Source organism: Pleurodeles waltl, chromosome 11 (genome assembly GCF_031143425.1).
Source record: "Pleurodeles waltl isolate 20211129_DDA chromosome 11, aPleWal1.hap1.20221129, whole genome shotgun sequence".
NCBI lineage: Eukaryota > Metazoa > Chordata > Amphibia > Caudata > Salamandridae > Pleurodeles > Pleurodeles waltl.
In genome coordinates this window covers 640,862,814-640,889,347 of record NC_090450.1, presented here as the reverse complement: position 1 = coordinate 640,889,347, position 26,534 = coordinate 640,862,814, and the positions used below count along the sequence as shown (strand labels likewise).

The following is a 26,534-nucleotide window of genomic DNA, read 5'->3' as shown; positions in this document are numbered from 1 at the left end:
AGTAATGATGGCCCATTGTGTATATCAATGAAATCAAAAACATTCTTACCCATCCCATCACCACTAACTAGTTTAAACTTCAGAGATGTTATTTCTTTTTAGCCTTGCACAATTTTATGCTTCGTCATTTGGGCCCGTATTTATACTTTTTGACGCTAATCTGCGCTAACGCAGTTTAGCGTCAAAAAAATTAGCGCCGGCTAACGCCATTCTGAAGCGCCATGCGGGCGCTGTATTTATAGAATGGCGTTAGCCGGCGTTAGCCGACCGGCGCTGCCTGGTGTGCGTGAAAAAAAAACACGTACACCAGGCAGCGCCGGCGTAGGGGAAAATGGCGTATGGGCGTCTAAAAATGGGGCAAGTCAGGTCGAGGCAAAAAAATCGTCTTAACCCGATTTGCGCCATTTTTTTACAACGCCCATCCCCCATCAACATGACTCCTGTCTTAGCAAAGACAGGAGTCATGCCCCCTTGCCCAATGGCCATGCCCAGGGGACTTATGTCCCCTGGGCATGGTCATTGGGCATAGTGGCATGTAGGGGGGCACAAATCAGGCCCCCCTATGCCACCAAAAAAAAAAAAAAATACTTACCCCAACTTACCTTTTCTTCCCTGGGATGAGTCCCTCCATCCTTGGGTGTCCTCCTGGGGTGGGCAAGGGTGGCAGGGGGTGTTCCTGGGGGCAGGGGAGGGCACCTCTGGGCTCCTTCAGAGCCCTCAGGTCCCTTAACGCCTGCCCTGACCCAGGCGTTAAAAAGAGGCGCAAATGCGGGGTTTTTTGCCCCGCCCACTCCCGGGCGTCATTTTTGCCCGGGAGTATAAATACCACGCACATGCCTTGGAGTCATTTTTTAAGACGGGAACGCCTCCCTTGCATATCATTAACGCAAGGGAGGTGTTCACGCCAAAAAATGACGCTAACTCCGTGAACTTTGGCGCTAGACGCGTCTAACGCCAAAGTATAAATATGGAGTTAGTTTTGCGTCGAATTTGCGTCGAAAAAAACGACGCAAATTCGGCGCAAACGGAGTATAAATATGCCCCTTGATTCCATGTGTTCGACAGGTCAGGACAAAGGCCCAGAAATCCAGCATTTTTGTGAGAGTCTAACCTCTGAGTCATTTATAGCTCTGGCTAAAATGGTACAGTCAGCACAATCGCATTGTAGAGAGATGGTATATTGCCTTCCTATTGCAGTAGATCCAATACAACAGCATGCCTTGTGCACATGTAACACTCGACCAGACAGCAATGGAGTTAAAACATAAAAACCATCATTGATGGAAAACAGATAAATATTTAACTTACTAATCTGACCTCCTACAAGAATCCTACCTTGTAAAAAATACTCTGTAGGCAACCATAATGGATTTAACCTGAGTTTTGCATAATAAGGGACCCTTGAGGCCTGTTAATTAAACAGCCCAAAAGGCTCTTGCTTGTTTAGTGAAACCCCTCACCCAAATCTATTCACACATTGATTCCTCTGCAACCTTATTGATTAAAACTCTATTTAAAATCCATTATTCTAGTTGTAGTTCTTTTCTAATTAAATCCAAGGCAAGTGGCAATGGCTGTATTGATTTTTAACTAACCTGTTGTATGTCAGGCCAATTTGTACTCTAGTGGCTCTGGGAAGTAGGAAGAGTGCCTTCTGCCTTTGTTCCCTGGTCCATGGCCTATTTTAGCATTTAGGTGAAAAACAAACAGTTCGAATATATTGTTTTCCTAAATATTTGGATCATCATTAGATAAAATGTATTGCAAGTATTTTTTTCAGCAGGCTGTACCATTTGGGCAGGCAGCGATTATGTAATTTAGTTTTTCTCAGCCAGTCTAGATGTTAAATTTGTTGGTCCACGTGGAATTCTTTCGACTGATAAAGGGGTGCCATTTGTTTCTTACGTCTCAGCGATGTGGCCTCTGAAGTAGGGGTGTATAACGTTTATGAAGCTTTTATCTTGCAAAATTCCTCTATCTATTGCAGATGCTACAATTGCCGCTAGTAAGTTCGCAGCGCTTTTAAATTGCTTTGAAAAAAAAGTTTGCCAACGTCCATCTACGTTAAAAGTCGCAAGGAAAAGGATTTAAAAGTTAACTCGAAAGCGGTACTTTCATTTTCAGTAGCAGTTTGCACTTGTGAGGAAATATTTGCTTGGGAGAACTATGTGAGGACAAAAGCAGACAACTACTGGGAAACTGTGTGAAACACGAGTAGACCAACAATGAAGAGTTATATTAGATTTTGATCATGTAATAACAATTTCGCACACCCTTTTTTCCACCCGTTGCTCCTTCTGTGGTAGTGGAAGGGGTCTCCAAGGACCACCCTCATCCCAGTTGGTCTATCTGCAACCTGAGGTGCCCCTAGAGCAGTGCTAAATTTGTGCTTGTAGGTTCCGGTGCTCAGCACCGGCACTTATTTTTGCTGGCCAGCGCTTATATTTCTGCCCCAGGCATTTCGGAAAGAAGAAGGGAGAGAAAAACGAAAAAGCGTCACAATGGGAAAAAGCAGAAAACTGCAAGAGTGAGCTGGAACGGCAGGGAGTGGCTGTAAATAGATTAAAGAGGCACGAGATGGCTTCGGGATTACGCTGCCTCAGTATTCCGTGTCCCCACAGTTAAGTGCAGCAGTCGCGTATTTAAGAGGAGGGCTTTGGGCACCGGCACGTTTTTATTTACAAATTAAGCACTGCCCTAGAGCGTACTCCTAATATTTAGACCAAGTTACTGCTGCTCTAAATCTGGTCAGCACTGACACAATATTTCTAATTGATCTTTTGCACAGGATTTGTAAGCAAATGCGGCAGCTTTGGCACAGGGACAGTCTTAGAAATTTAGCCTGTGCACCTGTGGTTTTCAGAAGCAACCCTCAGTGATTCGCATGAGGTAGCCTACGTCCAGCAGCACAGGACTTTGCATAATAGGTGGTACTGAGCGCTTATTCACATAATGAAGGACTATGTTTCATTTTCTTGCAAGTCTTTTCTGACTTCACATAAAGACTACTAGAGAAATCATGTAGTTGCGCAGCTCTAGCAATGGATTTCATGTCAGGGTCTTTCATGCAGTATCATGCAGGAACTTGACATAGGCTTAGCTTGAGGAGCACATTTTCATTCAGTTTCTTAGGGCCAGATGTAGCAAAACAAAAATTTGCGACTCACATTTTGCGAGTTGATGCGACTCGCAAAATGGAATGCAGGGAAAAAAACGTGCTGAAATAGCGACTCGCACCCGGACTCGCAACGCAGTGTGCGAGTCCGCAGATTGCGAGGTCGCTTTTTGCGAGTGTGCAAAAAACAAACTCGCAATTAGCGAGTAGATGTCGCAAATTGCGATTACCTTGAAAATTTATCACAGGTGCAGCAGAACACTCCAGAAACCACTCCAGAACACTCTGGAAACACTTCCTGGCACATGATGATGACCTCACAGCCAGGAAGTTTACTAATACACCTGGGAGGAGGGAGGACCACACCCTTTTATAACTGCCGAATTTCACACAGGACAAACAGCAGCTGCCATGGAGGGAACACCAAGGAAGAGGAAGCTGAAATTCTCTGAGAGGGAGCTGGAGGTGCTGACAGAGGAATGCTGTCAGCACTATGATGACTTGTTTGGGAGATCAGCCCTCAATGTTCCTGAAGCCACCAAGAAACAGCTGTGGCAGGACATACAGGACAAGATTAATTCCCTGGGGGTGAGCCATAGGACCATCTACGACATCAAGAAAAGGTGGTATGACCTCCGCTCCCGGACCAAGGAGAGGGTGGCTGAAAGGCTCCGGGAGATGAGAGGCACAGGAGGGGGACCATCGTCTGTGCCACCACCCACACCCCTGGGAGAAAGGGTGGAGGAAACCTTGGAGCAGGAGGCAGTGTCTGGATTTGGGGACCTGGACACCTCAGAGCCCAGCACATCAACCGGTGAGTACCATGTGATATGCCTGTACCCCTATCAATGCCATACCCCCACCCACCATGTACACAGGGGCATGCACAACCAAGATAGCTCCATTTCAGGGTAGCATATGCCAGAATGATGCATTATGGGAAATGTAGTCAAGTAGGCAGTTCATAGGCAAATGTTTATTATGAAGTGTGCAATAGATAGTAGACACTGACAGTCTGTTCCCCATGTCCCACAGGTCTCCAACAAGACACCACCAACACTCCAAGCAGCCAGGCCCATGAGGACACTGCAGGACCCGCCAGCACCCCTACCTGCACGGTCAGCAGCATCCCTGCAGTAGCCACACCTGCTGCAACAATTCCACAAGAGGCTGCCCCAGCAACAGGCAGGGATGAGACAGGTGGAAGCACAGGGCAGCCACCGCTGCGCAGGCATCGCAGGTCCATACCATCAGGGCTGCAGTCTGCATCCGGGCTACTTCCTCCCAGCACCAGTGAGGCACATCTGCTGCGTGGTCAGCGCCTACAGAATAGAATTTTGGGGAGGATTAGTGGTGTGCTGCACCGCTTCGTGCGCAATAACCATGCCAGCATGCAGCACCTCAACACAAGGATGGACATGATTTGCAATAACACTGGGGACCTTGCCCTTGCCATGAGGGAACTGGCGGGAGGACTACTGGCCCAGGCCGAGGGTGGGCGGCGCAGGGATCGTCAGCTCATGCACAGACTGGACAGGATGGCCACATCCATCGGCAGGCTCGCCATGAACACCACAGGCCTGTCGAGGAGGACAGTTGGGCTGCAAGTGGAGATGGGCCATTTCGCTGGGGATGTGGCTAGGGGCCTGGGACGTCTGACCCACATTATAGAAATGATGGAGACATGGGAAATGTCTAGGGGCACAGGGGAAACACCCCAGGACAGTGAGGAGGGCTCGACAGTGAGCAGTGTCTCTGTCACTGACAGCAGGGTGCTCAGGAGTGGCAGGCAGAGCACCACGGAAGCACCAGGGACCAGCCAGGCTGGCAGGAGGGGCAGAAGGTCTTAGAGATCACCCTGGACCATAAAATGTGGCACATGACGTGAATGTGCCACATGCCTGGTTAGCATTTCCATGCCCATGGACAATCAGTACTTGTGAATAGTTTCATTAATGCACTAATAAAACAGTTATTTTTGTTCCACTTAACAAATGGAGTTTTTGGTCAATAGGTGAGTATGGTGGGAGTTGACACGTACCGTCCAAAATATTGTGTTGCAATGTGTTCCCGTCTCAGTCTGCCTTGATTAGCTATACTCCTATCCCCATGATGGCGATGTGGTTGTTCTTGCTCTTCATCATCAGGATCTGGGTCTGCAGGGGTGAGAGGTAGCCCACGTCGGGTGGCTATGTTGTGGAGGATGGCGCATGCGACCACAATTTTGAATGCGGTAATGGGGGTGTATTGGAGGGCACCTCCACTGCGGTGGAGGCATCTGAATCTTGCCTTCAGGAGTCCGAAGGTGCGCTTGATGAGGTTCCTGGTCCTCTTATGTGCACTGTTGTATTGCCTCTCTGAATCATTGCTGGGTGTTAAAAACGGAGTCATGATCCAAGGCCTAAGAGCATATGCACTGTCACCTGTTGGGCACAAAAAGTACACTGTTAGGAAGTCCAGATTGTCGTGCACACTGACCTGTGTGTATGTCTGCAAGTGTCTGTGGCTCTACCTAGGAGGTAACCGTCTCCGAATTCCCCACGTTCCAGGCGTTGATGTATCCCACTATGCCTAAAAATGTATGATTCATGGGTACTGCCTGGAAACTTAGCTACAATGTCCGTGATGACATAATGGGCGTCACAAACAACCTGAATATTGAGTGAGTGGGTACACTTTCTGTTGCGGAAAAGGTGTTCTAGATTAGCAGGGGGGCATATTTGAATGTGTGTCCCATCTACAGACCCTATGACATGGGGAAAGTGGGCAATGCGGTAAAAGTCCAGCTTGGTGCTGTTCATTTCAGCCTCATTCCTTGGTAAGTATATGAAGTGGGACATGTGCGTGACTAAGGCATCTAGGAATGCCCTGAGGAACCTTGACACTGCACTTTGGGATACCCCACCTGCCACAGCAATGACCCCCTGATAGCTCCCTGAGGCCAAGAGGTGCAGTGAGCATAGCACTTGCACATGCGTGGGGATGGCGCAGCCACGCAGAGTCTGGTGTTCTAGCTGTGGTTTGAGTAAATCTATTAATTCTAGTATGGCTGCGCTGCTAAGGCGGTATTTGTCATAGATCTCTTCCTCAGTTTGCTGAAAAAGAGTCTGCCTTGTTCTATATATCTTCTCCTGTCTGTGGCCCCTCCTCCTCCTCTGCTGGGCTGCGTGGACTCTCCTTCTCACTGCTCTCAGGTATATCTCCGCCATCTTGTGTAACCCAGATGCCTTCTGGGTCTCCTTTTATACTTTGGTAATGGTTACCACCTGCTCTGAGTTAGTGGTAAATGGGACATGCAAACTGGGCTTTTTGCGACTAGTCGCAATTTGCGAGTTGCAATTGCATAAGGTTTGCGACTCGCAAATTGCGACTTGGTATTTGCAGGTCGCAAAATGGGGTCGCAACGGATGCGACTCGCAAACGGGTGCCATCGCTTTTTGCAAGTCGGAAATGGGCTTTTTGCATCCCATTTCCGATTTTGCACTGTCGCAAATTGCGATTCGGCCCGTTTGCGACTCGCAAAACTTTGCTACATCTGGCCCTTAGTTACTTAACCATACCTGTGAACATCATTTGGTAGATGACCAGGGTGGTGTTGGTCAAAGTAAATAATGATAGAGAAAAGAGGCTCCTACCTGCAATATGGGGCTAGATTGAACATCTTTTTGCCAAATATGATATTAAATTCCAGTCGGGGCCCCAGCAGAGTAATCATGTATCTTGCACTAAGGATGGAAGCAGGGCAGTGTGTAACGAACAGCAAGTGCAAATTTGACTGCCAAGCTCCCTGTGCCCACTAACGCTCTCACTCAGGCTCCCACAAATCCCAGGTATTCCCTAGGTTTTATGTGCCCAGACCATTAATTAAGCCAGAAGAAAACTGGCCCGTGTAGGTCTGGATCTCATATGCTGCTGTGTTCTCAATTTGCATAAATGATCAGGAGTCTGACAAGGATACTGACTTGCCAGCGATTCACAATATTTTGGAATGAGTGTAATGCAAAGTCCTAAATGTTACGCATCGGGATGTTGTCCCTTTTGGTTGGATTCACAATTGGTAGCACCAGGGGATAACAGCCAAGCATATTTGGCCTACCCTCTCCCTCTCAGAACTCCTGCAGCTCATTTTTAGTAATATGTTTTCTTCTTTACTTTCCACCTATCCAACCTTCTCACACTTAAACATTTGTTCTTGGATTGATGCTCTGCACCTTGCATCTAAATGCATTGGGTAGCAGTGGGTGCAGAGATCTGGTTAGTCCAGAATCCATGCAAAAGTTGATTTTCTTTTCAAAACCATTTTAAATGATGATAAAAGGAGCGAATACTTACCTGTACTGATGCCAGTGGTGCTCCATTATTTTTCCTATGTAGTAGTGGTTCTCCTTGCTGGATGTGGTAAGATTGTACGATATTTACAACACCCAATGAAAAAGAAAGATATCAGCAATTGGTTATGTCACGTGTAAACTGGACATCAAATAAAATTTCTTGCTACACTGTTTGCTAAGTGAGTGAACGTGGCTCAGAAAATGTAACCTAAGTACTAAAGGTGCCATGCGAATTCTTGCATTTCTTTTGGTAACGATTCTTTAGACATGATCCATAAATACTAGGCACACTTTTTTTAATTCATAATATGTGCACTGCAAACGTTAACAAGCAAAAATTGGTATGAATTTTCATATTAGTTATGTGTTTATAACTATTTTTTCGACCTTTCGCACACATTAAGCATTTCCTCTTAATTCCCAGATTCCCTTGTCATAAATGTGGTTTCTATTTTAGTCAGTACACTACTGGGCTATGCCAGCTACCTGTATTGCATGGGCTGAGAGCTTACCAGAGATTACAAGCATTCAGGAGAAGACGGGGTGCTGGGCACGTAGTCAGGCACAATATGTCCAGATGCCATGCTTAGCACATGGTTAAGCATCCTCGTTACCTAGACTTCTCTGGTGTGGTGTTTCTGCGCTTGAATAACCTGAAGGATTGTTCTGTGAGTTGTGCAGAGAGTAAGGTGAGAAGAGCAGAGGAGGACTGCACACTTCAGTGCTGGATAACAAATGTCAAATTTGGGCTTCTTCTATGTTTGCCAAACTGATTCCATGAGTTTCAAGAAAGGGGCCCGGCTGGCCTCATAAAGGACCCTTTCCAACATGGAGGTCTGTCCAGAGAATTGATAGCTGTTCCTGTTTAAAACTTATATAAGGAGTCATTTAACAGAGATGGATGCATGCCAATGCATTTGTTCCCTTATCTTTCCTCATATTCTTTGTCCCTTTTCTAATATGTCATCCCGAATTTCGCTTCTTGCAGTTGGAACTTATACTGGTTATACTCCTAAATATTATTGCCTCGCTCTTTCCTCTTCACTGCAAGTGTGGTGGTGCCTTGCTATTAACTTCCATAATCTCATTTTCAATCAAGAACTACAAGATTTCAAATGAGGTTTCTTTCGCCTTATCAGAGACTCTACATAGGAGGCACTTGATACCTTGTGCAGAGTGGCATCATATCTACTCAGACGAATCATTCTTTCCTCCAGCAGGAGCCTCAAAAGACTATTTCAGCTTCTGGCCTTTGACACTACTTGTAGATGTATATGTCCAAATGATTGCTCAAAATCCAGGTTTTCATATATGTAGCAGTTCTCTACAGGTAAAAAGATGCATCATCTGCTAGACTAGTGCTGCAATAGCTGAAGGATTCATCATCTTTAAGTGTAGCCATTAAATGTATTCAGTTTTCAGCTGTCTTCTACTTGTCAGACAAACTGTTATGCTTTCCACACACCAGAACACTGATTTAATGTGAAAAGGGCCTGCTCTGCCCCACCTACCTTTAATGGTCCACTAAGCATGGTAGGGGATTTTACCATCTAATTAGCCCATAAGTGGAATTATTTACATGGCGTTCAAACAGAATGTGTCACTTTCACGCTTAAAGATAGCTTTGGCACATTACAAATGTATTAGTTCTGTCTTTTTGTTTGTGTGGATAATGGAAACCTCAGTGCCTAGTGGCATTTTACCTAGACGTTAGCTAAATAAGAGTTATCATTATTATCATTAAATCAAACGAAGGCATTTTCGGTTCTGTAGCCAGCCATGGAACAAATTGCATCGCATATCATAAATAGTAATTCTACTGGAATAATAATAATCCTTAAATATAGGAGATTATCATGGAAAATGTTCAGAACAAAGGAGAAAGCAAAAGCCTATTACTACATTAAAACGTCCCATGAAAATATTATTATTATTAATATTCATATTTGCCTTCCAAATATAAATTGCATCAGGTGATTCAGCAGCTGAACTCTGCCATATATCTTTATTCATTCTCTGTTTGGATGGATGCCATGAAGATTGGATTAAAGATTGTCTGCTAGACTTGATGGCTTTTGCAGAAAGCTGGCAACCTGTGTCGTCTGGCCCAGTGATGGCATAAATCACTCCAAAAGGCAATCGACCCTTCAAAATTATTAATCACGCTCATTGGGTTTGGGAGCTTTGCGTTTTGGATATTTTATCAGTGTATAAAAGCTAAAGTTGATCACTCTATTGCAAGGGGAGCTTTGAGAGTTCACTGTCTTTTCTGTCCTTCTTATTCCATCGCCCACCAGGCCACGATTGCAAGATTCTGAGCTTGAGGGTCGACTTTGTCTCATCTATACGGCTTACTTTCAGTTGAGTAATTACTCATGGAAATATAAACTGTTGAGTAGAAGACATAGATTCTGTCAATGTTCAAATTTTCCTTCAGAATATTGGAATACCCAGTCTACACCACAAGTTTTTGTCACAATGCATTCTTAAGTTATACTCTTGAATTCGTTATTTTTTTAGTCTTAAATTGTAGGAACTATTGTAATTGTTTTCTTATATGATTGCAAATCTGTGAAATTTGCTTTAACTTGACTTTCTCAAGTATTGTCTATTTTAATAGTTCTGTCAGCTGTTCTAAAATAATCTAGAATTCTTTGGTGCCACTCTTGTCTTTACTACTCTTAGTTTCGATTAAAAAGATATAGAGGCCCAGATTTATTGATTTTTTGTGCAGCACAGAGAACTAGCCATATTTGCTGCACTGTGCTGCATTGTTCAAGGGGGATAAACAAGCGTACAGTCTTATGGACAAAGACTGGCCACTTGCTGGTGTCATGCCTTGCTCTAGTGCTCTAAAGACAGTGCCTTGCACAATGCATAGCCTAGCACCATGGTGCAGATTTGAGCATGTAGTTGCTAGCATAGAATTTTTATTGAAAGATCTTATGCAGTGGGTGCGCTGCTCCCAGAAGAAAACATTAAGGCCCTCATTACAACCCTGGCGGTCAAAGACCGCCAGGGCTGTTTTGTCGGAAGACCTGCCAACAGGCTGGCGGTGCTTCACTGGGAATTATGACTGCAGCGAGAGCGCCGCGGTCGCACCGCCGGGAACAGCGGTTTCCCGCCACTTTTGTTCCAGCGGTTTAAATCCTCCAGGGCAGCACTGCTTGCAGCGCTGCCCAGGAGATTATGAGTCCCCCTCCCGCCAGCCTTTTCATGGCGGTTTGAACTGCCATGAAAAGGCTGGCAGAGAGGGCAGTGCAGGGGCCCCATGCCACAGCCCCATGCAGCTTTTCACTGTCTGCATAGTAGACAGTAAAAAGCGACGGGTGCAACTGCACCCGTCGCACAGCCGCAACACCGCCGGCTCCATTTGGAGCCGGCTCTCGTGTTGTGGCCGAGATCCCCGCTGCGCTGGCAGGCGGAATCCAGGTTTCCGTGTTGCGGCCCAGCGGGGATCTCCAAATAGACCCCGCGGGAGTGCGGCCGCATTGGCGGCTGCCCGGCGGTCTCAACTTGCAAAGTTGAAATGAGGGCCTGAATGTGTTATCATTTTTTGAGGAATACATGCATCAATTTATTTTTTAAGCAAAGACCAATCTGGCTATTTTACAAGATCAGCTTTGAATGAAAACTTGTGAGTGTTTCCACTGACCTGCCTCAGTTGTGTGCCCTTGGTGCAAAGTGGTGCAAAGTGACAAAGCGTGTTTTTTATCAGAGAAACAGCCACATTTCCAGGCAAAACACCATTTGCCCTGGAAAGTAAATGCTGTGAGCTGCTTTGAGTTGCTTTGCAGCAGTGCAAATGCTTTGTAAATCTGGGATTAGGGATTACAATTCTAGATGTTATGCAGTTACAGCTCAAGAAATTCTAAATAAGTATAGCTTAATTCATGAAAAAAAAAGAACACATAGGATTAATATTTTTTTAGCTAAAGGTAGTAAGTGACCAAGATGACTTATTGTAAATGTCACACTGATTACAATCACTTTCTAAAATTGCCTTGAGTGAGAAGTATACAAGCATAACCTCATTCAAAATTATCTAGTTTAATTATGGCCATCATCACTGTTTCTACTTTATCAGAACTGTAGGACAAAGTGTTTGACTTTTTGATAGCAAGGTTCCTTTAAGTTTTCCTCAGTTGTTTCTCAGTCACCTTCCAATAAAATTGTACCATTTAGTATCAGTCGGTAAATCTCACAATTTACAGTCAATAGTTCTGATGAGATTAGCAAAACATTTATGAAGTTAAGAGACCAGAGATCAGGAGTAGATCCTGCTTATGAAGTTTGAAAGAAGGGCCTGCTTCTCATTCCTGATGGTTAAAATTGTGATTTCTATTTCTTTGACAGTGGCATATTTATTATCACAGATATAGTTATTCTATTACAGGCTTAGTTATGTCAGCTGTTAAGAAGGCACTGTTTCTCTCCTGCTTAAACAGTTGGATCTGAACCTAGCATATTTTGTCAAATTTCAGCCCATTTTGTTGTGCTTTCCCCAGCACAGATCATGGGGAGTGGTTTGGTTGCTCAGTTATGTTCATTTTTGGAAAATAGCAGTGTTCTTGTGGCATTTAGTGTGGGCTTTCTTCATTCATTGAGGATGTTCTTGTCTCTGGTTCAACTGGCCTTAGGAGGCCATTTGATATCAACAATGCCATTGCCTCGGTCTTTTTGAACCTGTTTCCCTCCTTTCTAAACAAAGTTATATTTCTGGGACTGTCTGAAAGTGCCTCCATTTCTTTGTGACAAGGCATCAGCAATGGTTCCCCTTCCAATGTTTTTTGGGTTGGTGGCTAAACTAATCCACTTTTTGTTATTTTGTTTTACATTGAAGCTGATGATATTCAGAATATCTAGAAGCTCTGGGGAACAAGTTTGCGCAGCAAGCACATTTCAGATATGCATATTTCATATTCAGGGCTGGATGCAGAGACACTTGTCCAAGATGAGTTGTCACAAGTCTGAGGTCACGGGTGGCAGTGCAGATCATTGGCCCTCTACCTTTCGGCATGCTAACAATAGCATATTCAACTTTCATGGACTCATTGAAGAAAAGCTGTTAAATATCTCACTTCACGTTTTGGTGAAAGTCAGATCTTTTTTCACTAATGTGTCTTGAGGAATACACTTCCTCTACTTACTTGTGACAGACATGCTGCAGCGGTGCTGAGTAGTCAACTGCAGCAAGAACCATGTCTACTCTTTATCCTTTAGTATCACTTTTTGTCTATATTGGAGGTGACACTGAACTCCTCTGCCCACACAGGTTCGATCAAGATTCACGCTTCTAGTCCCAATTACACTGGCATCCCATTGACCTAATCATACAGTACAAGTTATTTTGTAGAGTGCAGTGACCTACTAATGACAAGTACATCTTTTCTTTAAGAATATTCTGGTTTCTTTTGTTCCACAGCTCTGTCTCCGCTATGAAACTCACACACTGCGCAGTGTTCCCAGATTTAAAATAAATCGGGTGGGCGGTTGAGCATTATCAGTTGTATCTCCAACTCTATGAATAGTGTTCCTGTTGTACTCAGACAGATTGTTAGCATGTTTGGGTTCTGAAGAAACAGTAAAAACCTTGTTTTTCAGACTGTAGTTGATGTTTTTTAGTCAGCTCAGTAACACAAAACCATTTATGTCACGTTACAGTTTACAAGCGATAATTATCATCTTCATTATTGTTGGACTTTTTTGCTTATGCAGGGTCATCCCCAATCTTTTTGCCTCCTGCTTCCTATTTTTTTCTGACCTGTTGCTGTTGGCTTTAGAACTCTGAGCACTTTATCACTGCTAACCAGTGCTAAAGTGCATATGCTCTCTGTGTAAATTGTAATGTTGATTGGTTTATTCATGACAGGCATATTTGATTTACTAGTAAGTCCCTAGTAAGATGCACTAGAGGTGCCAGGGCCTGTAAATAAAATGCTACTAGTGGGCATGCAGCACTGGTTGTGCCACCCATATAAGTAGCTCTGTAATCATGTCTCAGACCTGCCACTGCAGTGTCTGTGTGTGCAGTTTTAACTGTATATTCGACTTGGCAAGGGTACACACTTGCCAGGCCTAAACCTTCCCTTTACCTACATGTAAGGCACCCGTAAGGTAGGCCCTAGGTAGCCCCAAGGGCAGAGTGCAGTGTATGGTTAAGGTGGGACATATAGTAATGTGTTTTAAATGTCCTGACAGTGAAATATTGCTAAATTCGTTTTTCACTGTTGCCAGGCCTGCCCCTCTCATATGTTACCATGGGGGCTACCTTGTAATCTGATTAAAGTGTAGATTCCCTTTGGGAGTGGATGGACATGTGGAGTTTGTGGTCTCTGAGCTCACAATTTAAAAATACATCTTTTAGTAAAGTTGATTTTAAGATTGTGTGTTTGAAAATGCCACTTTTAGAAAGTGAGCATTTTCTTGCTTATACCATTTCTGTGACTCTGCCTGTTTGTGAATTCCCTGTCTGGGTCAGTTTGACAGTTGGGCTGGTTGCACCTCACACTAGACAGTGACACAAAGGGAGCTGGGGTGTAGTCTGCAGTTCCTGATGAGCCATCTGTGCTAGGAGGGAGGAGAAGAGTGGTCACTTACGCCTGAAAGGGCTGTGCCTGTCTTCACACAATGCAGTCTCCAACCCCCTGGTAAGTGTCGGGGCCTCGCCTGGGCAAGGCAGGATTTCACATTTTGCAAAGAGACTTTACTTTGAAGTAGGCCTACTTCAAAGGAGAAATTGGGTATAAGAAGGGCACCCAAAACCACAGACTTTAGATCACTTCTGGGCATCAAGAGGAACCTCTGCCTGGAGAAGAGGTGAAGAGCTGAGGAGAAGTGCTGCCCTGCCTGTGACTGTGCTTTGTGGAGCTATCCTGCAGTTGCTGCTTCTGCCAGAGTAAGAGGACAAAGACTGGACTTTGTATGCCTTCCATCTTGTGAAGAAATCTCCAAGGGCTTGATTTAGAGGTTGCCACCTGTTTTTTGAAGTCTCAGGGACAGCAAAGACTTCTGTCTGCCAGCATCTGTAGTCTATGGAGAAACTCCTGCTCTGTCAAGTGGTGCCCTATCCAGTCTCTGGGCCCTTGAAAGGAAAGCTGGTGGAAATCCAAGGAAATTGACTTTGGACGACTTCGGACTGACGCCGCTGCTGAATCCGGTGACACCGCCTGCAACCGACTCCGTGTTTTTGGCTGTAAAGCGATAACCTTTGCAGGCCTGATGCCGCTGCAGTCCCGCTGAAGTCTGCGACTCCATGGAAGTCGCCGCACCACGTCGTGACCGAAGCCACTTGAAGTGCACAGATTCAACGTTTCGCACAGACGCCGCGATCCCCGACTTCACGCATCAACTTGTTTTCACTCTTCACCAAAAGTACTGCACTTGGGGGTCTACACGACTCCGTGTCCGGCGCCGCTGGTGTTAGCTTGTTGGGAACGACTTCGTCACGACGCCGTATTAACACCTCATCGAAGTATTTTGTGTTTCTAAGCGTTATTTTTTAGTTTAATCTTTAAAAATTCAAAACTTGAATTGTGTATTTCGGATATTTATCATTTTGGTCTTGTTTTGTTTAGATAAATATTTCCAATTTTTCTAAACTTGTGTTGTGTAATTTTGTAGTGTTTTCATTAAGTTACTGTGTGTGTTGGTACAAATACTTTACACCTAGCACTCTGAAGTTAAGCCTACTGCTCTGCCAAGCTAACAAGGGGGTAAGCAGGGGTTAGCTGAGGGTGATTCTCTTTTACCCTGACTAGAGTGAGGGTCCTTGCTTAAACAGGGGGTAACCTGACTGTCAACCAAAGACCCTATTTCTACCAATTATCATCATCAGTCATTTCTACAGAACAAATTATGCACACAATTGTATTTCTAAGTTTCGAGGTCAGAGATAAATACTGAACCATTCTCAGGGACCATGTTCCAATATCAGAAATCAACAAAGGTCTCACAACCAATGCCTTTTTAGAATGGGCAGTTGAGCCTGCTTGCTAAAGAATACTTATACCCAAATACGGATTTAAAAACTATATAAATATGTAGTGTCTGTTCATCTATTTATACTAAGATAGTTTTATACATTTTAGCAGGCATGAATGTATTCATAGTCTGCCTTCTGCGGTTTTTACTACAATTCTGTGGCTCCGCAAGACCACTGGTCACAGTTTGGGTAGATCATTCTTTTTAGAGTTATGCCTAGAAATACTTGAAGCTCATGAGCAGGGCCACTGGAATTATGTGGCAAGGGAGGACCAAAGTAAGCAGCAAGGTTTACTAAATCACGCGGCAAGAAAATGCAAATTATGTGGCATAATGTGCCACAATTTTTGGTTGTAATCATTCAATATTTTGTTATTTTACATGCTAGCACTGCCCAAACAAAGGTTTAATCTTATTAATACTAGTCTAACACCCAAATAAAGCAATATGCAACAAAAAAGTGAAGAGCCAACCTTTGCAAAATGCACTGCACGGCAACAAGCATTGCTGCAATTTTAGTAACTTATGAGCAGCAAGAAACATTTTTTTTTCTTAAACTCTTAAATTTCTATCTTAAATTATACCGCAGGTTATGGATTATGTAGCAAATCTATAATTATGCCAAAGAAACACAGCCAAAGAATTGCATCATTCCTTTGGCCCTGCTAATGAGTGACTCGTTACAATTAGAATTGTACAGTGACTAAGGGCCATATGTATGAAAGCTTTTTCCCATAGACACAGAATGGGTAGAATCCTTTGGTACATCTGGTCCTAAGAGTGGCATTAGGATTTGGCCAGATCAAGCACCAAAGAAATAAATTGATAAACTGTGCAGAGACCTGTACTCGCAATATTCCAAACACTGGACACAGCCGATATGCTGTCATTCTTGTTGGGTCTCACAATAACTGTTTGAGTAGTTTGCTGTTGTCCTTAACTATAGGGTCAGTGGTTTCATCCCTCCTTGTACAACACTTGAAATACCTTTGGGAAACAAATAATATCTTCTCCAGTTGTCGTCAAATTTTCAAGGACTGTTTCTTGTCTAACAGTCCTTGGGTGTAAGAGGAAAAACTTTGTTGGCAAGTTCCTTTGCGACCACAACCAAACTTCAGTTCAAACTGAACTTCCTGGTTATCAATAGAATGGTGTGACTGACTATTTTTCTTGGCACTCTCTCTTCTTCCCAACCCTGCAAAGATTTAGGCCACAGAAGTAGGGAGTCCTTGAAAAGGCCAGACCCCTTTCTCTTTATAGGGTTAACAAGAAACCAATCTCTAGTCTTCAGGTAGCCTTTTCAAGGCCCAGATTCAGAGGAGCAGGTGTGGTATTTAGTCCTCACATTACACAAATATTTGTATGCTAATTAATTACTTTCAGTGTCAACCAAAGGGTTCCAAAAAGATATTAGTGTAGTCGCCGTACCCTCAGCTTATCAAGGCATGCTTCATCATTTGAAATCCCCTGCACTGGAGTAGGTGAATACCACTTTAGAAAACCCAATCTGTACAATAGCTCTCAAATATTTCTAATCTGGAGTCAAGTAGAGACTAAAAAGTGAAAATATCTCAGGCCATAACGGGAATTACCTTTCTTAGCGGTTACCCTTAATATGATTTAAAAAATATTATGATGGATTGATGGATATTAAATGAAGAAGAATGATTTATCTACCTAGTCTTTTTGGCCAACATCTTTTTACCGATAAACATGTCAATGGGTCAATGGTTTTCTTCAGTGACTCAGCACTCCCTGCCTATCTACTTCATTCACTCCATGCATGTGAGATGAGGAATAAGGCTCTCATACCTGTCCTACTGAATCTGGTTTTTGGCACCTAGTTTTGAGGTGTTTTCTGCCTTAGAGACATGATCAGTGGGCCACCTCCTGTAGTCACACATCCGTCAAGGGGTCGGTGGGACCAGCAGTCCTATTTCTACCTCCATCTGCCTGATACCGTAACTATGAAAAAAACCAGAATGTAATTTGACACCCTATACTCAGAAATTCCCTTCTGGCACATTTAAAACAACCTTCTAAAGCAGTGTTTTATTGTGTTACAGTTAAATAATTTGACCTGTCCATCCCTAGAGCTTTACTAAAATTCTATTTACTTCTAGAATTCATACTTGACCGCTCCAAAAATGTCAGACACTAAAGACCTGTATGAATACTAAAGTCCTTGATCAGTCCAAGTCATAGAAATTGATAGTTTTGGTTATGGTCTATGGAAATGAACCAAACCCACCATAATATACAGCCATTCGCAATTAACATAATAACATTTTCCTGGCCTAGTGCCATCTGGGTTACCTTCAGAGCTTAATGTTGTCCACCAGAAGATGTAAGGATAATGTCATCATTACTGTGGGAAAAAGCTACAAAGAAGTTTTAAACTTTAGGCAGACTACTGCTAAATATCAATGAGAAGGAAAATGGGGTAAATAAAAAAAAATCTTTTGTTGCTAGCAATGACAAATCTGTGAAACCCGTTTTAGTTTACCTCAAGAAAGGCAGGTAATTGATTCATTTTCTCTTGATTTATTTGACACCATGTACCACTTGCAGACAGCTCAAATAGTGCCACGAAGTTGGGTAGCTTTGGCGGGGAACATAAGAGGTCAGAAGCCAGGCAGTAACATGAAAAATAGGCAGGTACGTTGTTCTGGTGCCAATGGTGCCAATGTTATGTTGTCTAGACAAGAAGACATTTTATACTCTTGAGGAGATTTCATGTTATTTGCCCTTTGTGAATGCTGCTCTGTCTCCAGCCAACCATGTCTAAGAATGTTCATTCTCATTCCCCTTCCCTTTTGTTAGGCTACATGTAATTGATCTGTATTACGAGAACATGGTGGGATGGGCTAATTCAGAGGGCAAATAAAACCAGGTGACTACAGTGACTGCATTTGTGTGAAGGACCTGATTGTCTTTTCAAGCAAATAATCTTGTTCCATGCCAATGTGATGGTGGTGTCCTACTTAGTGGCATATTTACAAGCCCCTTGCACCTCCTTGTGCCGTCCTAGCATCATGTTTTTTACTCTAAGGCGGCTTTAAGAAGGCCCCACACCATGCGCCATATTTACAAAGTGGCGCAATGCACGCATTGCGCCACTTTGAAACCCCTTGCACCACATTATACCTGCACCAGGTATAATGTATGCAAGGAGGCGTTTCCACGCAGGGCGGGCTAAAAAAATGTTGCAGTGAAATTTACAAAATTTCGCTGCACCATTTTTTCCATCACTTTTAACGCCTTCTCAGGGCAGGAGTTAAGGTGACCCACCCATAATAACCTATGGACCTCCCTGTGCTTTGCTGGACTAGCGCCATCATTTATGTTGCTAATCCAGCAAAGCGCCACAATAGCGTAATCATAGATGATGACGCTATTGTGCTAACGTGCACCATGGTGCGCTCTATTGTCAATACAGAACTACCATGGTGACGTTACGGGGGCGCAGGTCGCATCAGAGCTGATGCTCCACTTTCTTGCAAATATTCCTCTTAGTCTTGTGTATTCCAAAGGTTTTTACACTTAATCTAATGGTCAATCAGATTTTACTCTGTGATCCCCCCCACGTCACTGCTGTAAGAAATCACTGCAGGAAAGTATTTCCTGAATCGTTGTCATAAAATGCATTCAGGTAATCTCTGAAAGTGCTAACATGGTAGTATTACTGGCATTAAGCCTCTTCACAATGAATTGTAAACACATTTAGAATCGCCCAGCGAGCTCTTTTTGGTCCTAAATCCCCAGTACTCTTTCATAGAATAAGAATGTATAAAACTTTTCATTCAAAAAGTGTACTTAAGAGTACGATAATTCTGTCAGTATGGAGAAATTGCCACATTCACAAATTGCTAGTCTGTGATTGGTTTGTATGATGGCCTGGGTGAAACTTACATTACGCTGATCTCATCTAATTTCAGTAATTTCACAATAGTGTTGTTATGCGGACTTTCTAAAATTATGCTATCATGTCACATCACATAATTATGCAGTGCTTGCAGTTCAAATTTAGAAAGAGCGTGCAGGAGCAATGCAAATGACCAGCATGTGCGCTGCTGCTGTTTTTGGCTCCTGTGTCTTTGTGCTAAATTTTAGCTTTTGGCTCAAAATGCCTTCTTACCTCTAAAATGGCCACGAGGGCGCATTCCATTCTAAAATACAGCAACAAATGCCTGCTTTGCATTTCACATAATAAGGAGTAATTGCATAATTTTTCCATAATTTCACATACATATGCAAAAGCAAATTACATGAATTTCACACGCCCCCATTGCATGCATCTACACTTGAGGTACCCTACAAAAATAAGTGCACAAACACCATTTGAGGATGTACACAGATATGTTGCAGGTAGTTTCTCATCCTGAATACACACGTAGATTTGTGAGAATCAAGCACAAATGGAAGTGAGTTTGCAGGCTGAGAATGTTGAAGTAACACTTCCCTATTTAATAGGGATGTATGGTAGGAGTTCAAGAAAAAACGTGCAAAAGTACATTTGTGTTTTATTTCTTGAAGCAGACTTAGCCACGAGGTTGAAATGCTCCCTACAGATGTTGTACAGTTTCTTGAGTACTTCCCGGATCCTTCGTGAATACTTTTTAAAACACATCTGTGTTGGAAATCTGCTCCAAAAGTCGGAGTAAACCTATAAGATATGCAACTTTTAAATGTGGATATGTGCGCTGAGAGGCATGTAGCTAATGTTTATTAAGAGACTGATAATGGATGAGGGACCTACAAATGGTTCAGAAGTGATGATTGGAGGTGGAGGACATAACTCTGATAACAATTGAAACAGTAGAAAGACAACGTAGGATGTTAATTGCCAAATTAGTTTTCTGTTTTTCCTTCAGCTATAGATTTAATTTCATGTGCTGTTCAAGCTATTTTCACAATGGGGAAAGTATACACAATGCTCATGAACATAAACCGTATTAAAATAACAACATAACGGGAAAAAGATAATTAGCGTGGAATTTAACAGTGGTAATAAAAGACAAGCATATTCGCTTTTTGAATGAGACAAAGAGCTGAAAACTGATGTTGTCCTCATTAAAAACACAAATTGCACAATCATGATAAATGTTCTCATAATTGGACCCAAAGGCATTATCATTGATTGCTCATCCCAGAGCGCCAGAATTCTCCAATTCCCCCATCCATCTATGAGTAAGTTGAAGCACAGCTCAGGTTTCTTTGAGATCAAGGCATTTGCCACTCCTTTGACCGGGTTGTATGAACATTGCACTCTTAGAAACATAAGACATAACAATGGCTATTTCTTCATTTATTTCATAGTGCATTAAATCGAATAGAGCAAACTGTGTTTTCTTGAGACCAAAAAAGCTGTCATTTTATTGTTACAGGGAAAATGTGTTATTTGATGTGCTTACAGAATAAGCAATTCAATAATTATCTGCCTATTTTCAAAATGTGAAGTATTCAATTTCGTTTGGAGAAAAATCACCATGCCGCATTTTAACAAAGGTCATTCAGTGATCAGGCTTTTCTTTGTTAAAAAAAAAATACACATTTAAAATCATGAATAAGTGAGTAAACATGTTGGCATAGCCTGCATGACACAAGTGCACAAGACTATTAGGGAAGTTGAAAGAAATGGCAACGAGTGTTCGGTCCATGTTTTTTTGCCTATTACAGGTTCTTGTAATATGCTGTGACCTTCGGGTCAACACAGATTTCCTCCTGTTACTCTTTAAAATACACATCCACTTTACTTGCTGGAAAGCATCCCATAAATCTCGCTTCCTTGCCCTTTCAATCTCCCCCTACCACGTAATTTGGTACTATTATTTACTCCATCGGCCTCTCCTACCCCCTTTATTTAGATGAGATCCAAATTCTTCTGTTTTACATCACTCACTCCACAAGTCCACACCTGAATTTTAGACTGTTAAATACATCTCCTTCACTGGATGGTCTTACACTCCCTAATTCTCAAAACCGCAAAAACTGAAATCATCTACTTACCCACTTCACTTCCCTCGCGTACTCTTCCACTGCCCCCAGTATTGTGTTAAGGATTTTGGGGGGGCCTGAGCGAGACATACTTTAGGGGCCCCTATTCGCAAAAACTTTGTTTCTATTGCTCATTTTAAGAAATTCTATACCCATGATGCCAAACAATATTGAATTATATATTAAAGGTTGACATAGAGAAACAGACTGATTGGAGATAGAAAGTTAGTTCGCTTTGCAAGGGCCCCTTGAAAGATAGGAGCTCTGGGCAATTGCACACTTTCAATCAATCAATCAGACAATTTATAAAGCGCGCTACTCACCCATTAGGGTCTCAAGGCGCTGGGGAGGAGGGGGGGAGCTAATGGTCGAAAAGCCATGTCTTGAGGCATTTTCTGAAGGCCAGGAGGTCTTGGGTCTGGCATAGTAGGAGCGGTAGGGAGTTCCATGTCTTGGCGGCGAGGTAAGAGAAGGGTCTTCCTCTGGTGGTGGAGTGGTGAATGCGGAGGTGGAGGCGAGGCTGGCAGAGCGGAGCTGGCGGGCCGGGGTGTGGACGGTGAATCTGTCGTTGAGATAGGCCGGACCTGTGCTGTGGAGGGCTTTGTGTGCGTGGGTGAGTAGTTTGAAGGTGATCCTCTTCGACACGGGTAGCCAGTGTAGTTCTCTGAGATGGGCTGAGATGTGGTTGCTGCGTGGGTCGTCAAGGATGAGTTGGGCGGTGGCGTTTTGGATGCGTTGCATTTTCTTTTGTAGTTTGGCCGTGGTTCCTGCATAGAGCGCATTTCTGAAGTCCAGTCAGCTTCTGACTAGGGCATGGGTGACTGTTTTTCTGGTGTTGACGGGAATCCACTTGAAAATCTTGCGGAGCATGCAGAGGGTGTTGTAGCAGGAAGAGGAGACTGCGCTGACCTGTTGAGTCATGCTGAGTGCTGAGTCGAGGATGATGCCTAGGTTCTGTACTTGGGTGGTGGGGGCGGCTCTGAGGGATGTAGGCCACCAGGAGTCGTTCCAGGTGGAGAGGTTGTTGCCGAGGATGAGAACCTCTGTTTTGTCTGTGTTTAGCTTCAGGTGGCTTGATTCCTTCCAGTCGGCGATGGCGTGAAGTCCCTTGTGGAGGTTGTGTCTTGCTGTTGTGGGGTATTTCATGAGGGAGATGATCAGCTGGGTGTCGTTTGCGTGGGATACCATGTTGATGTATGTTGACTTTGCCGTGGCAACATACATACATCAACATGTTGACTTTGCCGTGTATGTTGACTTTGCCGTGTCTTAAAATGTCTCTGAATGTCCCCCAGTGTTAAACATTTCAGGATGTTGTTCCACCTGCTAAAGAGATCTCAGTCTTTTTTCTTTCACTGCAGCCAAGTTCGAGATTCTCAATATAAGAAATGTTTGTCCATATACTCCATTTCATACGGTTACATCTTTCATTGATCAAAAAACGACAGTATTGCAACAGAGTTTAGGTCCCGCACAAACCAGGACCTACACCTTTTGTCTTTTTTTGTAGATTTCTATTTGTGTTGTTATCCTGTATACTCCTATTAACAGGTAAGGCCTTTTAGTCCTGTATTATGCATCACTTATGATGAGTGGGAGTGGGGCAGGGGTGAGGGTGACATGTTCCAGATAATTTTACTGATTTGTTAATATTATGCTACATATATTTCGGGAAGACTAGTATACCTGATTTTAGAACGATATATGAAATAAACAGATTACTGTTTATATACTAATGCACTTTTTGGTAAATATACACACCAATATTGGAATAAATGGACAATGGTCTCTCCACAAACACACAAAGCACAAAGATGGAGGAAAAGAAAGATGGAAAATCAAAGCACAAACTTCAAAGAGAAAGATGAAGGGGCAGGGAGTGTCTGTTAGTGAATAATGAGCCATGAGGTTGGTTTACACAGTCTTGTTAATCAGCGCACGTACATTTAATTCCACCGACCAGAGGCTTCTGGGCTATGTTTTGGGCCCCAGTACTCATTTATGTACAAATTAAGCACTGCTTACTCCTATATTTCTAACAAATTGCTGATTGATGAAGTAAAAATCTTTGCTCCCATAGCCTCCCCTGAGTGAAGTTTGCTTGAGACATTTTGGCCCATATTTATACTTTTTTTGTGCCACATTTGCGTCATTTTTTGATGCAAAAGTGGCGCAAGCTTACAAAATACAATTATATTTTGTAAGTTTGCACCACTTTTGTGTTAAAAAATTACGCAAATGTGGTGAAAAAAAGTATAAATATGGGCCTTTATGTTTACCAATTCAGTAACGCATGGCTGTCCCATATCTCTTTTTCAACATACCAAGTGGATCGTGAGTATTCATTCATTTTCCCTTTGAGGAATATTACATTTTCATTCTTACAACTTGAGATATTTACAGAGAACTAGAATCGTCTGAACTGATTCTTGCTACTGGAATAGACACGTATATAGGTTTGTAAAAACAGACACATCCAAAATGATCAAATGATGGATTTTGACGTATTTCATGATTATTCTTTCTCTATGCTCATCTGCATCCTTCTCCAGGGACCCAGAGGGTATACTGTAAATACTGCCTATTTACGTAATCAGATTTTCTGAATGGATGGATAAGAATGTACATAAGAGTGAACCAGAGAGGGCCTAGCCTGAATTTAAACTGGGAGGTTTCAACATGCTTGTGACTCCAAACGATTCTGCTCCTGAATGCTCTACCTTACAAATGTCACTGCCTTAGAAGAAATATCTTGATTTCCCTACTGACTTGTGGGGGGAAAAGCTATCATGGTTTGCATTGCCCTTGTGCCAGACAAGGGGATGCACAGGCGACGCAAAACATAAGTGAAATTTATGAAGCCACAGAAGGCCACTTTGTGTGGCCCTGAGTGGCTTGATATCTGGTGTAACACAAGGCAGCGCAAATTACTGCCTTGCATTACTCTGCCCTAGGGAGGCATTCCATGGGTGGAGCATTGGTGTTTCCACGCATCCACCTGTGGATTTTGGTGCATTCCCAGATTTATCAACACTGATAAACCTAGGAATATGTCACAATCTTTCATGTTCACATGGTGTTTTTTCTCACACGGAGCTCACCAAAGGTAATTTGCTGAGCAAGAATTGGCATCCAATAGCGTGATTTTTGGGCACTAAGGGGACACCCGACGAGATTTTCTCACCATAATGGGTCACAGACTGTTGCGACCATTCAGGATGAGAAAGCTGTCAATCGAGTAGAAAATCTACTCGAGCAGCAGCAAAATCAACTCGAGCAGCAGGGCGCTGTGGCACACTGTATGGTGCCAATCATGATGAATTTTCAGTGTGAAACAAGTGTGCAGTGCTAAAAATCAGTGTGAGTAGCATGATATGCCAGTTTCCACCAGTTTGCTGAACTCCGTACAATCTTGTAGATTTACAAGGTAACTCCGCGAGTTACACCCACCCCCTACTGCCAACACGTATTGCCATTTGTCTCGCTGAGCAAAAGACCAAGACCAACTGCCAGCTACACCTAGTTATGTGACCCAGGATATAGACAACAGACACCAAATGATTAGGACAAAAAATGCCAACTTTCTAAAAGTGTCATTTTCAAAACTGTGATTTAAAATCTGACTTTATCACTAAAGAAGGTTTTAAATTAAAATTTCACACACACCTATCATGACAGTTCAACTTGCTCTCAATTGAAAGTTATCACTTATTTAATTCAAAAAGGTAACTCATTGTTATCCTAGGGCAGAGGTAGGCCTCTTAATGGTAAAAAATGAATTTAGTTTTTTTTTTCATTACCAGGACATATAAAACTTAAAAGTACATGTCCAGCTTTTTAAACACACTGCACCCTGCCCTATGGGGTGTTTATGGACTACCCTAGGAGTGACATATGTATTAAAAGGGAGGGTTTGGGCCTAGCAAAAGATTTAATTTGCCGGGTTGAACTGGTAGTTTAAACCTGCACAAACAGGCTGCAGTGGCAGACAAGAGACACTTTTAAAGAACTAATTAAGTGAGTGGTACAATTGGTGCTGCAGGCCCATTAGTAGAATGTCCTTTACAAGCCCATAACTAAGGACTTCAAGTAACTTAAATGCACCAATTGAGTATACACCTATTACACCATGTTTAATGGAGAGAGCACAAGAACCTTAGCACGGGTTAGCAGTGATAAAAAGCACAGAGTCCTAAAGCCAACAAAAATAATTCATCAAAAATAGGAGGGTTGAAGGCATAAGGTTTGTGGGTGACCCTGCACAGAGGGCCAAATCCAACACTTACATATTACAATAGTTTCTGTAACTGGAACATTCTGTGTGCTGGCCCTCTGTTGCTTTGGAATGAAGTGTTATGACCACCCCCACATCCTGCCAGTTGATGGCCCATCCAGGCATATCCAATTTCTCTATCGTGCGGCGTCTGGGAGGAATAAGCAAAGTCAACCTGCCAACTACAGCCAGTCATGTGACCTGGGACAGGCTGCAGGCACCAAATAGCTAGGGCAGAAAAATGTCAACTTTCATAGAGTTGCACTTTCAAAATTGTAACTTAAAATCTGACTTTACCATGAAACAGGATTTTAATTCTGATTTCCAAGACACCAAACTTGAAATGTTAACCTGTTGCCAATCAAAAGTTATCATGTATTAAATGTAATAAGGCAACCCAATGGTATCTTATGGGAAAAGTAGGCCTCACAGTAGTGGTTGTGAAAAACAAATTTAGCAGATTTTTACTGCCATGGCATATAAAACTGAAAAGTACATAGCCAATCTTTTAATTACAATGCACCCAATGCATGGGCTACCTAGGTCCTACCTTACATACCTAAAGCAATAAAAGGGTAGCAAAGTGGATCTGGGCATAGCCTCCCTTGGAACTGAATAGGCTGTGTTCCTCCTTTGCACATAGGACTGGTCACCCTTGTATTTTTCATGCAACCAGCTTGGAGCCAAGGCAGCAGAGTCAGGAAAATTCAGGCACTTCCAAGCAAATTCTCTAGAAGCACCTCCTACTTCACAGGAAGAACCAGGTATAAAAAAAGACCCTCAGACGAACTCCCCAGTTCCCTTTCTGGTCCTGCAGAAGTACTCGGATGTGGTT

The 26,534-nt window shown here is 43.0% G+C and overlaps 1 protein-coding gene across 1 annotated transcript in view; it reads left to right on the top strand.

Moving 5' to 3' along the window:
• Positions 1–26,534, top strand: part of ADRA1A (adrenoceptor alpha 1A) — a 450,910-nt gene that overhangs the window by 197,481 nt on the left and 226,895 nt on the right. The gene's annotated exons all lie outside the window — the stretch shown is intronic.